Source organism: Myotis lucifugus, unplaced genomic scaffold (assembly GCF_000147115.1).
Source record: "Myotis lucifugus unplaced genomic scaffold, Myoluc2.0 scaffold_435, whole genome shotgun sequence".
Taxonomy (NCBI): domain Eukaryota; kingdom Metazoa; phylum Chordata; class Mammalia; order Chiroptera; family Vespertilionidae; genus Myotis; species Myotis lucifugus.
Genome location: NW_005871483.1, coordinates 247,411 through 262,916, shown reverse-complemented (window position 1 = coordinate 262,916; position 15,506 = coordinate 247,411). Strand labels below are relative to the sequence as shown.

Sequence of the window (15,506 nt, the reverse complement as noted above, 5' to 3'; positions counted from 1 at the left end):
AAACCAGACAACCAATGGGTCCAGGTTGCCTGTCACTACTTGAGCCAATTAAGCAGGGTCAGGGTTGAATCACATATGAGCGTTTATTCCAATACTGCCTGCAGTGTGGGAGAGCAGCAGGTCATCTACAAACATCTGCTCTGTAGACCCCATAAGCCAGCTGCTAGGACAAAGATTTCAAGGGGATGTAGGGATTATAGGCATGGGGAAGTAGGCAATGCAGGCTGGGGTAGGACTCCATTGTTTGGGCGATGAGGTTGTTAATCTTCCCATGATATTAGACAATTCTTGAATAAGACTGGACCACACTACAAGTTGGACTACCAGGTCCAACGTAGACTCCCAGGTCCCGGGGAATGTACAAACTCCGGCCAGGTTAGAAGGTCCTTTCTTTAACCAACACAAGGCAATCATGGTAACAGCATGATTAATATTTCCCATAACCATAGCCAGTCCCCATTATTCTATTTTTTCCCCTAACACTGGGAAGCCCTCCCCAAGCCACCCGACTCCAGGCACCGAGCCCTGGGTTCTGAGAACCCCTTAGGCCCTGCAGAGTCACACTTCCTCCCTCCCACATGCAGTGGCCCTCTTGGTCTCTGGGAAATCCCAGGGCACCTTTTGTGCTCAAAGTGGGTGCTCACAAACCAAATGTTCCCCCAAAAGTTGAATGAGTGAGGCGGCATTCAAATTCTCACAGCTGTAAGGACTCTTGTCTGTCCTTCCCTCTGCTTCCCGACCAAATAACACACGGAAGACTGTGTTTAAAAGCCTGGGAACTGGAGTCAGTCAGACATAGGTTATCTGACTTGGAGCAAATTTCTCAACTTCCCTGAGCCTCTAAAAGGAAACAGTTGCTAACTAATCATGACCACACAGTGATGTTGTGAGAGTCCAGTAAGATAATGTATGGAAAGTGCTTAGGGCAGGGTCTTGGCTCAGTGTAGGTGCTCAGAGAAAGAGAAAGTGGGGGCTTGAAATGGAACCCTGCCCTCTCTCTGCGGCTCTGAGGGGGTGGTGGTGGCGGGGAGTTGTCAGGCGATTAGAATGGAGCAAGAATCAGATCACCTAGGTGGGGGATGGGGGCAGGAAGGAGACCAAGAGAAGCCCAATGCTGTGTCAGTGGAAGCTGGGGAGGGGACAGTGACTCAAAAGATCTGGCAAATATTAACCACAGGAAGCAGATAGGAGTTTAGGCAGAAGGACCTTCCCATAGTGGAAACCCATGGGCAGTGTGCTAGGGAGAGGGTGGGTGGGATGGGGGAAGCCAGGGCAGGTAGGGAAGAAGAAGATTAAAATTAAGGCTGGCCCTGGCCGGCTTGGCTCAGTGGATAGAGCATCGGTCTGTGGACTGAAGGGTCCCGGGTTTGATTCCAGCCAAGGGCACATGCCTGGGTTGCGGGCTCAATCCCCAGTAGGGGAAGTGCAGGAGGCAGCCTATCAATGATTCTCTCTTATCACTCATGTTTCTATCTCTCTCTCCTTCCCCCTTCCTCTCTGAAATAAAGAAAGAAATATATTTTAAAAAAATTAAGGCTGGAAAACAGAGATGGAACCATAGGACCCAGTATCTCCCAAAGCCCCAGTGAACAAGATTTTTTTTTTTAAAAAAGCGCAATACTTATACCAGACAAAATAGACTTTAATACAAAGGCTATGACAAGAGATAAAGAAGGATCCAGAAATTCAATTCCACTTCTAGTTATTTATCCAAAGAAACCCAAAATACTAAATAAAAAAGACACATGCATCCATATGTTCATTGCAGCATTACTTAAAATAGCCATTACTTATGGAAGCAGCCTAAGTGTCCATCAATAGATAAATGGATAAAGAAGTGGTGCATATATATAATGGATTGTGACTGAGCCACAGAAAAAGAATAAAATCTTGCCATCTGCAACAACATGGATGGACCTAGAGCAGTGATGGCGAACCTTTTGAGCTCGGCGTGTCAGCATTTTGAAAAACCCTAACTTAACTCTGGTGCCGTGTCACATATAAAAAATTTTTGATATTTGCAACCATAGTAAAACAAAGACTTATATTTTTGATATTTATTTTATATATTTAAATGCCATTTAACAAAGAAAAATCAACCAAAAAAATGAGTTCGCGTGTCACTTCTGACACGCGTGTCATAGGTTCGCCATCACTGACCTAGAGGGTATTATGGCTAAGTGACATAAGTCAGACAGACAAAGACAAATGTCAGTTGATTTCACTTACATGTGAAATCTAAAAAACAAAAGAAACAAACAAGCAGAACAGAAACAGACTCATAGCTACAGAGAACATTTTCACAGGGTTGCTGGATAGGAGAGGGGTTGGGGGGGTGGGTGAAAAGGTGAAGGGATTGAGAAGTACAAATTGGTAGTTACAGGGTAACCATGGGGATGTGAAGTACAGCTTAGGGAATACAGTCAATAATATTGTAGTAACTGTGTAAGGTGTCAGAGGGGTACTAGATTTATCGGGGTGATCACTTCATAAGCTACATAAATGTCTGATCATGGGGTTGTACACCTGAAACTAATATACTATTGTATGTCAACTGTAACTTACACATTTTTAAAGGTGAAAAAACAAGAAGGCTGGAAAGAGCGAGCTGTCTGGGACCCAGAAAGGACCTGGCTCAACTCCAGCAGAATGTGCTCTGAGCTCTAACCCCAGGGCCTTCCATGGTCTGCATGAGTGGGGACAGCCATCCCTTCTTCCACTCTCCCAAGGAAGTGGCTTCGCAGCTGACCTAAATCAAGGGTTTACCAGCCGTGGGCAAACTACGGCCCGCAGGCCGGATCCGGCCCGTTTGAAATGAATAAAACTAAAAAAAAAAAAAGACCGTACCCTTTTATGTAATGATGTTTACTTTGAATTTCTATTAGTTCACACAAACACTCCATCCATGCTTTTGTTCCGGCCCTCCGGTCCAGTTTAAGAACCCATTGTGGCCCTCGAGTCAAAAAGTTTGCCCACCCCTGGTTTAGACCCTGTGCCAGGCTTGGCACGAGCTCCTTCAATCCTCACGACACAAGATGCAATAGGTTCTGCTACTCTCTTGGTTTGTAGCCAGGAAAACAAGACTTTGCTGAAGCCTAGAAAAGAAAGGAAATCCCGTTGATTGAGCCCCTGCTCCGTGCCCAGGGCCAGACTATATTAAGCTTTATCTCTGGATGCCTCTCGGGTCTCAACACAACCCAACCATGAAGAAGGTAACCCCCGCATTGCATGGCTGAGGACCCCGTGGAGAGAGAGACCTCACCGGCCAGACAGTGGCAGAGCAGGGATTCAAACCCAGACCTTCTGCACTCTCGCACCCATGCTTTCCTTCTAGGCAGGTAGCGCCGTTCATAGGCACTGGGGCTGTCAGGACCAGGCTCAAGTTCATACTTCCATGACCTGACCCAGTGTCGGCACTTGATTTATGTCAGCTGTGGAGCCACTCCTCTGGAGAGTGGGAGAAAGCATGGATGCCCCACCCTGATGCAGGCTGCACTTGGTTTTATCACTGGGGATCTTGACATGAGTTATTAGAATGGATTCCAGAGAGAAGGGCTTGGGGCCCTTAGAGTTACCAGGGTTGTGACCTTAGACAAATCACTAGACCTCTCTGAGCCTTAGTGTTCTCAACTCTAGAATGAGAATAATACTGACTGCGAGGGTGCAGGTGGGACATCAGTTTATGACAGCACCACCATGGTTCAGAGTGAGCAGAGCAGAGGAGGCAGGGGCTGGAATTCCCCTGTGGTGGAGGGTTCTGATCAGCTGTGGGCAGTGTGAGGGAGAGGAGAAGGGATGTGGAGGACAGTTCTGATACCCAGAAAGATCCAAACTTCTATTGTGAAACCAAAGGTGGGCCTTTCCCCAGCCACGGAGAGAGATTCTGACATGCATGGAGCAAAGATGAATGGAACATTATGGGCTTGGGGTCTTTATCAGACCTTTACCAGGTCTTTCTGTCATCTTTTGCTCAAGGTGGCCACCAAGGAGTTGACTGCCCACAGAGAACTTTTTGCTGTGTAACCCGGGTGGAAGTCACCCACCCACGCTGTTTCTTCTCTTTCTCGTGTCCACATTAAGAGAAAGCGAAGTTCACCAAGCCCTGGGTGGGAGGGATGAAAAGGCGATATTAACTACTGGAAAGGAAAGAGCTAGAAAACCTCAGCAAAGAACCGCCCAGTGGGGCATTCAATGGTGTCTCCCTGGCTTGTGGTTGGGGTAGGAGGACTTCACAAGGTAGGTGTGACTGAGAAGGAGGACCAAGCCACAGAAACCAAAATTAGCAACAAGGTCGGGCAGGGAAACCCTCTGTGGGCACTGCTCTGCCTTTCCACCTAACAGCACAGAGGGAGCTGAGCTGCTGCAGAAAAAGGTGGGTGTGGGATGGCTGCTCCTCGGCCCCCTTCTCTCTCCCAGCTCCCACCAGGTCCAAGTGGAACCAGCATGAGATGGGGGTGGCAGGGGGATGAAAGATCTGGGATAATATTCCAACGGTGTATCTTTCCAGCTGTGTGGCTGTAGGCAAGACTTAACCTTCCTGAGTCTCTATTTTCTTGTCTCTGAAATGGGATGATGATACCTACATCACTGAGTAGTTGGGAGGAGAAAATACAACTATAAGATTAATACCTACGGGTATATATCAACGTGTATGCTATCTCATTAATCTTCACCACAGCCCTGTCATGCTTCCAGCTCCATTTACAGAGAAGGAAACAGCTTAGAGAGGTTAAGGGACTTGCCCAAGTTACACAGCTGGTAAATAGCAAGCTGGGTGTGAGACCCCTGATCTATGGGGCTCTATTCATGCTTTAGAGCCTGAGACATAGTGGTTCATTCTCCCCTCCAAAATCCCTCCCTTGGTTCCTACTCCATCCCCAGTGGCTACCCCACTGCCACTGCTGGGTTTACTCCTTGGCCTTGGTGGCCAATGAAGAAATCTAGGACTGTGATCTATTTACTCTTTTTTTAAAAAAAATATACTTTATTGGTTTTTTACAGAGAGGAAGGGAGAGGGATAGAGAATTAGAAACATCGATGAGAGAGAAACATCGATCAGCGGCCTCCTGCCCACCCACTACTGGGGATATGCCCACAACCAAGGTACATGCCCTTGACCGGAATCGAACCTGGGATCCTTCAGTCCGCAGGCCGATGCTCTATCCACTGAGCCAAACTGGTTAGGGCGATCTATTTACTCTTGACCACACCTGCTGCTGGCTAGTGGTGCCTCAATCTGGCCCTACTCTCCCACACCAGTGACAGATACCCAGAGAGATAATCTAGCAGGAGGAAGTAGATGACCCAGAATGAACTTCATTCATGTCTATGATCTTGAACCCAAGTTGCCTTAAACTCTGCTTCTTCAGTCTGCTGTTGTGCTGAAGTGCAAGATTATGGTAAAGGAGTGAACTCAAAGAGGATAGAGTTGAAGGTGCTGCACCCAACAGTATATCAGGCCAGTAATGTCAGACCAGCCAGACCAGGGGAAGCAGAACCCCACACAGACCTTTCTCTAGGCTTCAGATTCTATTCTGTCTTGAGTCATAACATGTCTACACCCACAGGTCATCTATTCGACAAATACTTACTGAACACTCATTACGTCCAAGTCATGTGAAAATGCCAATATTCAACTATTTTGATCTACAAAATGATGATTTTTTTATGGTGTAGCCTAGAGATGATTGTTAAAGCCATAGCATTGGATCAGATCACCAAAGACTGGATGTAGGCCTAGAAGAAACAAGGTCCTTTGGCAGACCTGGCATCCTCACTGTTTAAGTACCAAGAAGGCGAGGAGACACCAAGAAAGAACACCAAGCAGAAATGGTGGGTGGGAGCAGGTCCACGAGAGACCAGGGGAATATAGTGTCCCGGAAGCCAAGGAGACAACGTGCTTCAGGAAGGAAGGAGTAACTAAGCCAAATGCTTTTGAGAGTTCAAGGTGAATGAGAATGGAGGCTCGACCTTTGGCTTTACCACTGGGGACCTTGACAGGAGTTATTAGAATAGATTCCAGAGAGAATGGATTCCAGAGAGAATGGAAGGAAGGAATTGGAGACAGCAAGTATGGACAACTACTTACAGAGTTTACTTTTTCCTTAATACCAGAAAGGGCTGCTATATTTGAGTTTTTGACGAGAGGCAAAAAGCTGAGAATAGAATATTTGTAATAAAACTACACAGAGCAAAATTCCGATAATTAACTTCTAATTCCTTCTCACTGGCAATTAGTGAATCCCTTACTAAGACAATCATGTCTATGTGTAAAGCTCACCTGGATCCTTCTTCTCTGTCACCCAGATCTGCTGACACTAGGCCCAGGCTGGTCTGATTACATGCCAGTCTGAGCTGGGAAGGTCACTTCCATGTATCAACATGTTTCATATTAATTACAAAGATGGTGTATGACAGACAGGCAGAGAGATAATCTAGCAGATTACCTGTGCATAGTTCCAATTTTAAGCAGAATTCTTACTACCTAGTAAGAACTAGGCCGTTCAAGACTTGGCAGTCTTGGTAGTTCAACACTACCAAGTCTTGTATTTATCAAGACTTGCAAAAGCACCTGCTGTTATCTGGAAAGACTGCTGTGTCTGGCCCTGTAGCTCCCACTGGGAGCTTGTAAAAACACCAAGACATGAACTCCTACCGACTTCAAGTGCCCATGCCCTTTCCACTACGAAGCACTGGCTTTGAACCATTCTTTGAGATCTTAGGGGAAGTGGCACCTGCAGGGTAATTGATATGCTTTCCTACAGATTACTCTGTGCTCCCACCTTCCCACCCTGAGTCTTCAGATAAATCATGGCAGCTAGAAGGTGAAATGGAATTTTTACAACCACAGGAAATCATCATTACTTAAACCATCTCCTCTTGGAAAATCCAGGGACTGAATCACACCAGATAGATGTGGTCCAAAAGAATCTGTTAGATTCCAAGATAGACTGCCCCAAATAGTGACACTTTGGGCTGACAAAATCTATCCTGTCAGTAGTATGATGTGCAGGCTGATTTTTAAGAATTAGAAAAAATAAACATGTCTCAGTATCAGGGCTGTTTGTTTGCTTGGTGGTTGTTTTTTTTTTTTTTTTTAAAGGTCATTGTTTAAAGGGTAGTCCCCTATGGGAAAGAATGCATGAGAATTCTGATGAATTTTTTAAGCCTGTGACATTTAGGCATCAAATGATATTTGAAAGTTCGCTCTCTCTGCTTCCGTCTCTGTGTTTGCTGCTGTCTCTCTTTCTATCTCCCCCAGATACTGGAAGAGAGAGTAGTAAGTAATGTATAATTATGTTTATTGTACCAGGTATTAAATTGTTAAGTTCTACAGGAAACATGAGATTTTGAAAATTCCCTTTGTAGTTCCCCTGGATGGAGTTCCTGCTGCTTTGGGGTCCAGGCAGAGGGACCACTCCTTCCATTGTAACTTCCCAGCCCTGGAGGTTCAGACAGAGCAGGAGACAAAGGGGACTCAGTCTGCTTTCACCTCCACTGAGTGCAGGACCCCTGAGGCGGCCTGATTTCACTCCTGAGGACACCTAGACCAGAGAGTTCTAACTTGCTGACCATTCACAGAGATGCAATGTTTTGCAGTGGGAAGAGCTCAGACCAGGGTATATTTCCTAGCTCTGCCCTTACTGGCGAAGGGCCCTCAGTTTAGGCTCACCTGTGCCCCCTTGGCCCCCTCACTCATACCTGTAAAATAAGCATAGTAATACCTGGGTGTCTTAGTTAAGACATTTGGTTGTGACAGAAAGAGAAGTCAATTCAACTTTTCACTTAGCACAGTGCTTGGCAAATAGTTGGTGCTCCATACAGATGTGTTAAATGAAGGAATCAGTATCATAAGAAAGTAGAAAGTGTATCAGAAGGACACTGGGGCATCTCATAGCATCAGAGATAAACCTGGACGGACATCAGAGCCTAGGAAAATCAGGATCATGGCAGAGTAATGGCAAAGCCTGGGTGTGCCAGTGCCTCCAGCCATCCCTCGCCCACACCCCGGCAATGCCGGAGGGGTGTCCCGGGTGCACTGGTTATATGAGATGTCAAAGCAAAACGGGATGGGAAATAGAGGTTTCTTTTCAGGTCTCGGTTTCAATCAAGATTCAGAACAAGCACAGCTGCTAATTCCACCCAAGACCGTCTCCAAAGGAACCAGAAGGAATGAGAAAGGAAAGACCAAACACAACGAAGACCTACCTTTGCCTCTTAAATGGGACAAGGCTACCCACGTGGTCTAGAAGGGATAAAACAGACTGAGTTCTAAAACCAAACTCTGATTCTTTAGCAGGAGAATCTAAATGAGAGCGTAGCCCTCACTTAGGAAAAGAGATCCACCCAGTGTCCAGGACACAGACATGATCGCAGAAAGGGTCTTACTTTATCCCGAAAAGATCACAGGCAAAGACTGACATATTAAGCATTGAAGAGTTCTTTTTTAACAAATGAATATCAATGCATATCAATGCAATGGAATATTACGAAACCCTCAGAACTTCCTGATACAAAGACATTAAAAGACACACACACACACACACACACACACACGCATCTGTGAAATTATTCAGTGCAAAAAGCACACAACAAAACGGTGGGCAGACAATGACAGGAAGGTACAATGAGGTGTGTTCATGTCTAGCGAATATGGGTAATATTTAGAAACTTTCATTGAAGTTTGTAGTCCTTTCAATAGAATGTAAAATATCGAGGAATCAAGCTATGTTGTACATTTATATTAAAAAATCACACCGATGTGAATCTAATTCATCTCTCTTTTGCAGAAAATTAACCTGACACATAGTCACAGAGATTTATCATACCTATGTAAAATACAAAAAGTCACTTACGGGCACACCCAGAGGAACTTACAGACGGTCAGGTGGATTTATAAGCATCTCTGGAATGGGAAGCGGTTGCTAATCAAGACCCCTACATGATTGACAGAAGGACCAGCTATGTGCCGAGTACTTTGCAACAGTTTCCTATGGAATTCCCACACTGTCCCTGCAAAGCAGGTACCATAGTCCCATTCACAGATCGGAGACTGAGGCTCAGAGAGGTAAAGTGAGATGCACGGCTTGCTGACCTGCGGTTCACCACAAAGTGGAAGCCCTGAGCGGCTGGCACAAGTTTAAACCATGTGAGTGGATTTGCAGGTTCCTCAGTCAGCACAGCTCCTCCCGTGTGAAAGGTGTGGCTCCCTGACTTTCCCTGCCTGGAGCTTTTCTGTTGGGGAGGAGGCACGTAGGAAGAGATGAGCAAAAAGATAAGAATTTCCACATCTTTCTTGACCGCTCTCCCGTGACGTGGAGAATCTGAGTTAGCACGCAAGGACCCTGCCACACCAGGCAATCACACATCTGTGGCTTTGGGTGGTGGAAATGCCATTTTAGCCACAGACTCTGTCATTTGTGATTGAGAACTGATGATCGATGTGAGCCAACAGGTTGAAGGGAGGAATGAGGTCATACCAGAGAAGATATCGAAAGTAAACATGGCAAATAGGGTCTCTTCCTCAGGAGTGGGCTTTAGCCTGGAAATTGTGCTGGGCACACAACATTGTCAAATTAAGCAATGAATAAATATTTGCGAAGGGGATGGATGAATTATGGTTATTTCCTGAATCCACACAAATGCGGCTTTGTAATCCAACCAGCGTATCAGAATGAATATGGCCTAAACCAGTGATGGCGAACCTTTTGAGCTCGGCGTGCCAGCATTTTGAAAAACCCTAACTTAACTCTGGTGCCGTGTCACATATAGAAATTTTTTGATATTTACAACCATAGTAATTCAAAGATTTATATTTTTGATATTTATTTTATATATTTAAATGCCATTTAACAAAGAAAAATCAACCAAAAAAATGAGTTCGCGTGTCACCTCTGACACGCGTGTCATAGGTTCGCCATCACTGGCCTAAGCCAAATTCATCACCTCCCCTTTCTCCTCAAACCATCTCCCCGTCCTGACTATATTCTGTCTCATAGGCTAAGGAGGCTTGGTCCACTGGTTACCCAACCAGGCTTGGTCCACTGGTTACCCAACCAGAACCTTAGCTCCTTCCTCACCAGCACCATCTCACCAGTCACCAAATCCTGGCAATTCTCTCTCTCAAGTACCATGAAACCCCTCTGTCTCTTCCTGCCCCTGGAGGCCACCGTCTTGGTTAGGAGGCAGCATGGCGATGGAGATCATAGGCTGGGCTGCCAGCACATGCCAGCTTGGTGCCCTTTGGGCAACCTCAGCCTCTGGAGCCTCAGTTTTCTCACCTGTAAAATGGAGGGAATCATAGTACCCACCCAGGAGGATCACTAGGAGAGTGAAGTGGGCAAGCAGGCCACCTCCCACCTGACGTAAGACAAGATCCTCTTGCTGAGGCTCCCTGCTTCACGTCCTGACCCCTTCCTCACAGAGCGGCAGGGACCTCACTGGAAGTGCAAGTCTGGTCTGTCACTCTTGCTGTCTCGCAGAAAGAGCCATATTTTCCCCTTTCAGTACCAGCATGGCAGCATCTCCTACAGCCACTTGATATGCTGTGCTTCTATCTCTGTTCTTTAAGTACTCCGCTCTGAACCGCTTCCCTCTCCGTGGCTTCATTCAGGAATGCTAACTCTGCGACTGGGTAACTCCTTGTTTGTGCGATTTATTTCTCATTTCATTGAACCACAGCCTCAGGGTATGGAAGGCAAACTGTGTCTGTCTGTTCCTATTGAGTAAGTGTCTTTGTCTCCTGGTAAACGATACATTCCATGAAGAGTCTCCCCAAGATTCTTCATGTTCAAGTTCAAAATTTGGGGGTTGCTACACCATACCTCATCCCCACCAAACAGTCAGCCTTCATGTCACCCTTCAGCACAGGCAGGTGAAGTATGCAGCCGGCACCAGGTTGTGGGGAAAAGAGCAGGTCCTTGGAGTTGCCTCCTCGCTGAGCTTCCAATTATCCTTGTGCAACGCTGGGCAAATGACTCGCCTCCTCTGAGTCAATGCCCTTGGCTGGAGAAATAATGAATGAAGACAGGTGCGCACTGAACACTAGCAGCATCAGTTACTCAGGGTTTGCCATGCGGGACCAGCCGGGCTTATTTGGATGAGCAAAGACATGGGAGGGGTTTTGAGAAGGGGGTGCAGCGCTTAGCACCCCAAGTGTGCTGCACAGTCTTTTAATGAAATGGAGCTGATGGGAGGTGGAGGCAAACACAGGGTTGCTACGTGGCTGCTATTTGGCACATAGAAGAATAAGAGCATTAATACACGAGCATTTTTAAAAATATATTTTATTGATTTTTTTACAGAGAGGAAGGGAGAGGAATAGAGAGTTAGAAACATCGATGAGAGAGAAACATCGATCAGCTGCCTCCTGCACACCCCCCACTGGGGATGTGCCCACAGCCAAGGTACATGCCCTTGACCAGACTCGAACCCGGGACCCTTCAGTCCGCAGGCCAGCGCTCTATCCACTGAGCCAAACCGGTCAGGGCAACTACATGAGCATTTTTCCTCTCCTTTGTCCCCTATCCCACTCTTCCTTATTTTTTAAAACTTGGTTCAGAGTGAATTCCTCCAGGCAGTCTTGCCCATCCACTCTCTGCCCCCATCCTCACACCATTGATTCTGGTACATACATAACCTCTTGTTATCCCACTGTCATTGCCTGCTTCCTTGTGCCTCTCCACCCCTACACTCGGAGCTTCTCAATGGCAAGGTCTGGGAATTACTTAGAGGAGAGTGACAAGTGGGGGAAGGATAGCTGATAACCAGTAGTAGGTGTTGAGTAGAATAATGTATTGAAGAGCATGCATAGAGCATGCATATTGTCCCAAGGCTGTGGAATGGAATAAATATTCAGCAGATATTTATGGAGCACTTACTATGCGCCAAGCACCAGACAAACTGCAATGAACAGGAGTGTCATGACTCCTCTCTCTGCTGGGGGATATGGACTTCTAAACAGGCTGATGTGCAGGGGGTCCAAGCATGGGTGAAGCTCATGGTGCTATGAGAGCATGCAATAAGAGGTCAGAGAAGCTGCCTGGATATGGCTTTTATCACGAGGCTCCAAAGATTAGGAGCTAGTGATGCAAAGAAAGGAAACGGGGGAAAGACTGCTCAAGGCAACGGGGAAGCAGAGGCAAATGCCGGAGGACACAGTGAGTGTGAGAAGAGGAGTCCTGTTTAGAGCGGCTGGATGTCCGAGGGTGGGGAAGGAGTGACGGGAGAAACGAGCAGCCCAGACCAGACAGGAACTTGTGAACCTTGCTAAGGGATTTGAACTCTAAAGCAAGAGGGACCCACTACAGAGCGCATACAGCAAACCTAAGGGAGAGATGATGGTGACCTGAGTGAGGGTTTGGACAGGGAGGCAGGGAAGAGGGGGTGAAGGGAGAAGTTTAGCAGCTAGATGCATGGACTTGGTGATTGACAGGCCACAGGGGTGAGGGTAGAAGGTCATGCCCAGGATGTTTGAGGACTTCAGTGGTGTCACCCACCAAAAGGAAAGGAACACATGGGAGATGAAGGCTTTGGAGGACAGATGGAGAAGACAGTGGGTTACTTTGCGGCAGGTCACATTCAATATGTCGCTGGGTCACCTGAAGGAGATGAGGTTCAACAGGCCGTTGGCTGCTTGTAATAATGATGGCAATAACCCAATTCAGCTCTCAGTATAGCTTTTGGAGGAAGGAAACTGAGGCGCAGAGATGTCAAGTAACTTACCCAAGGTCACATAGCTACTCAGAGGCAGGGGCAAGTTCATATGCAGAAACTGGGTTCAGAGATCATCGCAAGGCTCTAAAACTCAGGAGAGAGACGCCCTCGGCCTGGAGAGGTAACTGGAAAGTCATGCACACATAGAGAGACATTGACGCCACGAGAATGGAAGTAACTGCCCAGGAACAGAGTGTCCAGTGGGGAGACCCAGGGGCCACCAACAGCACCCTGAGGAATACCACATGGGGCCTGGGCAGAGGAAGGGAAGCCCCCCCAAAAAATGAGATTGAGAAAGGAGGGAGGGAGGGGGGAGGGAGGCAAGAGAGGAGGCCATCCCCAAGTCAGAGAAAAGTGTTTCAAGGAGAGACTAGGAGGGAATAGCATTGTCACACGGTGCTGGGAAGTCAAGAAGATGAGAACTCAGAAGTGCCCGTGGGGCTTAGAAATGAGGAAACCATACGTGACATTGGTAAAAGCAGTTTCTGTGGAGGGGTCGGCCAAAGTCCTTAGGATAGCGAGTTGAGAGGTTAGCTGCAGTGGAAGGGATGTGACAGCAAGAGCGGATGAGCGTTTGAATGTGTTATTGCAGGGGGGATGCAGGCGGGATGCAGAGGGGATGTAGGCAGGATGCAGGGAGGATAGAGGGAGGATGCAGGGGGATGCAGGTGGGCCACGGCCGGAGGGAATGCAGGGCTTTGCTGAGGAGCACCCTCCCCAATGGCTTATCCATTGTCACTGTTTTGTGTTCAGTATGTGAAGAACATGCAAGTCCTGAAACATCTGAAGAAGAGCTTTTCAACAATGAAGACAGTAGGGAATCTGTGGGTGTGGAAGGGAAGCAGCCAGTGGAGAAGGCGAGTTTGAGGGTGCAGAGGGTGTGACAGGGAGGCCCAGGATAAGGCAAACGGGTGGGGTCTGGAGGAGTAGGTCCCTGCATGACAAGGACACTGCTCCCAGGGAAGCAGGATGCAGGAGGGAAAGACAGGCTGGAGGGGATGCAGACCACGGAAGCAGAGGAGGACCGCGAGCTCGGAGACGTGAACTGTCCCAGCACCGAGGTGCACGGGGTGTGGTCTTGCTTCAGGAGTTCTCACCAGCCCAGGGCGGACTGAGGAGAAGGTGTCCAGCTAAACGAAGTCAAGCTGGAGAGTGCAACTGGAAGGCAGTAGGGCAGAGGGATTGGAAATATTGGCATCGAAGGGGTGGGAGTCATATTCTGTGGACTCTGGACTGATTGGAGGGGCTGTGAATCCTCTATTGCCATCCCCTCCCCAAACCACCGCCCACCCACCAGCGCCTTTGCTGCAGGACTCACGGGGTATTATAGTCACGATTCTCTCTCCGTCTTCTCACCGGGATTCCGGGTCACTCTCCTGGGGCGGGGCGAGGGGAGGCCACAGACACATTACATTACTCGAAACAATTAGCCTCCGGACGGCCGGACCCTGTGGGACACTCCCCAGGCCAGGCCCATGTGAAGGAAACATGAGCCTCTCCTTTGTCTAAAGCTCCGAGGTCTGGGAGGCTTTCCGGCTCTGGTCTAATTGTAATCCCTAAGTACATGTTCTACATCCCAAAGTCAATAGATGGAGTTAATGCGATGCCGGTGTGAATCCCTTAAGTCCCCTAATAGAATCTGACGGCTCGGGGCGCAGGACGCTTACCCTTCCAGGTGAAGAGCGTCCAAGGATTTGTCTTTTAATGGCACCGAGAGCCCATCCCTCCTGAGCGATTAAGACGTGAAGTGTCAATCGCTGAAATTACCCTTTGATGAATTACAAGCAGCAAAGGTCACTAGAAGAGAGATTCCCGAGACGAATTTGAACTCCGATAAAACTCACGGTAGGCCCGCCCAGGGGCAGATTGGGTAAAGAGATTGTTATTTAATAAACATTGCCAGGACCATTGGCTAATGGGCCAGGGGAGAGTTCATTTAAATTCACAACGCATGCCGGTCAAGTTCAGCCCTATCGGTCGGTTCATCTGTGACAGACTGGGAGACAAGAGACCAGCATCGCCAACCTGCCGATAAGATAAATTCCCTGCTGTTGAAGAAACAGATGCCATCGGAGCTCTGATGTATGGGTTCAGCTGTATAAGACTGAAGATTTTTGCACCACAATGTAATATAAATAAACATCAAAAGGAAGGCGGAGGCATTCATTATGTCGGTCACATGCTCCTCCCCAGGCCTGGTTTCTGCCCCAAATAGATAATAGACGGACTGCAGTGTGAGTCCCCTGATAAGAGGTCCCAGGAGATTAAACAGAAGCACACCAGGAACTGGAGATGGTAAGTCACAGCGTGGACACCTGTGCCATCTTGCCAGCTATAACATCAAATTTAGATGCAAGCAACTTTCAGGTCCCATTACATGCCCATTAAAGCCACAGAAATAAATATGATACAACCCAAGATTGGCAGCCAGTGCATGCGTGCCCTTCAGCATCCCTTTCTGGAGAGACCGGACCAATTTGCATAAGCAATCAGCATCATGATTGAGAGAGGCGCCGATGTTTCGACTCTCTGACCCAGTAATTTCCTCGTCCGTAACAAACCCCGTGGCATTAGCCCCAAAGAAAGAAAAACATGTTTATCGCGGCCTTACCCATAATAACTAAAAACTGTCAACGACCCAAAGGCCGAAGAAGCGGGGCTGACCCAGCAAAGTGAAGCGTGTTAACACAGTAGAACAGCGCAATGCCATCGCAAATGACGGCACGGGGCCCGTAGCTTCTGGAAACGTTCCCATGAAATACACATGGTCATCATTAGCGTGCGTATCAATG

At 47.6% G+C, this 15,506-nt stretch overlaps 1 long non-coding RNA gene across 1 annotated transcript; it reads left to right on the top strand.

Moving 5' to 3' along the window:
- Positions 1-8,793: 8,793 nt before the first annotated feature.
- Positions 8,794-14,866, top strand: LOC111823258. The gene is made up of 2 exons (XR_002826282.1): positions 8,794-9,148; positions 14,390-14,866. It is a non-coding gene; the product is annotated as an uncharacterized LOC111823258 (long non-coding RNA).
- The last annotated feature ends 640 nt before the right edge of the window (positions 14,867-15,506 follow it).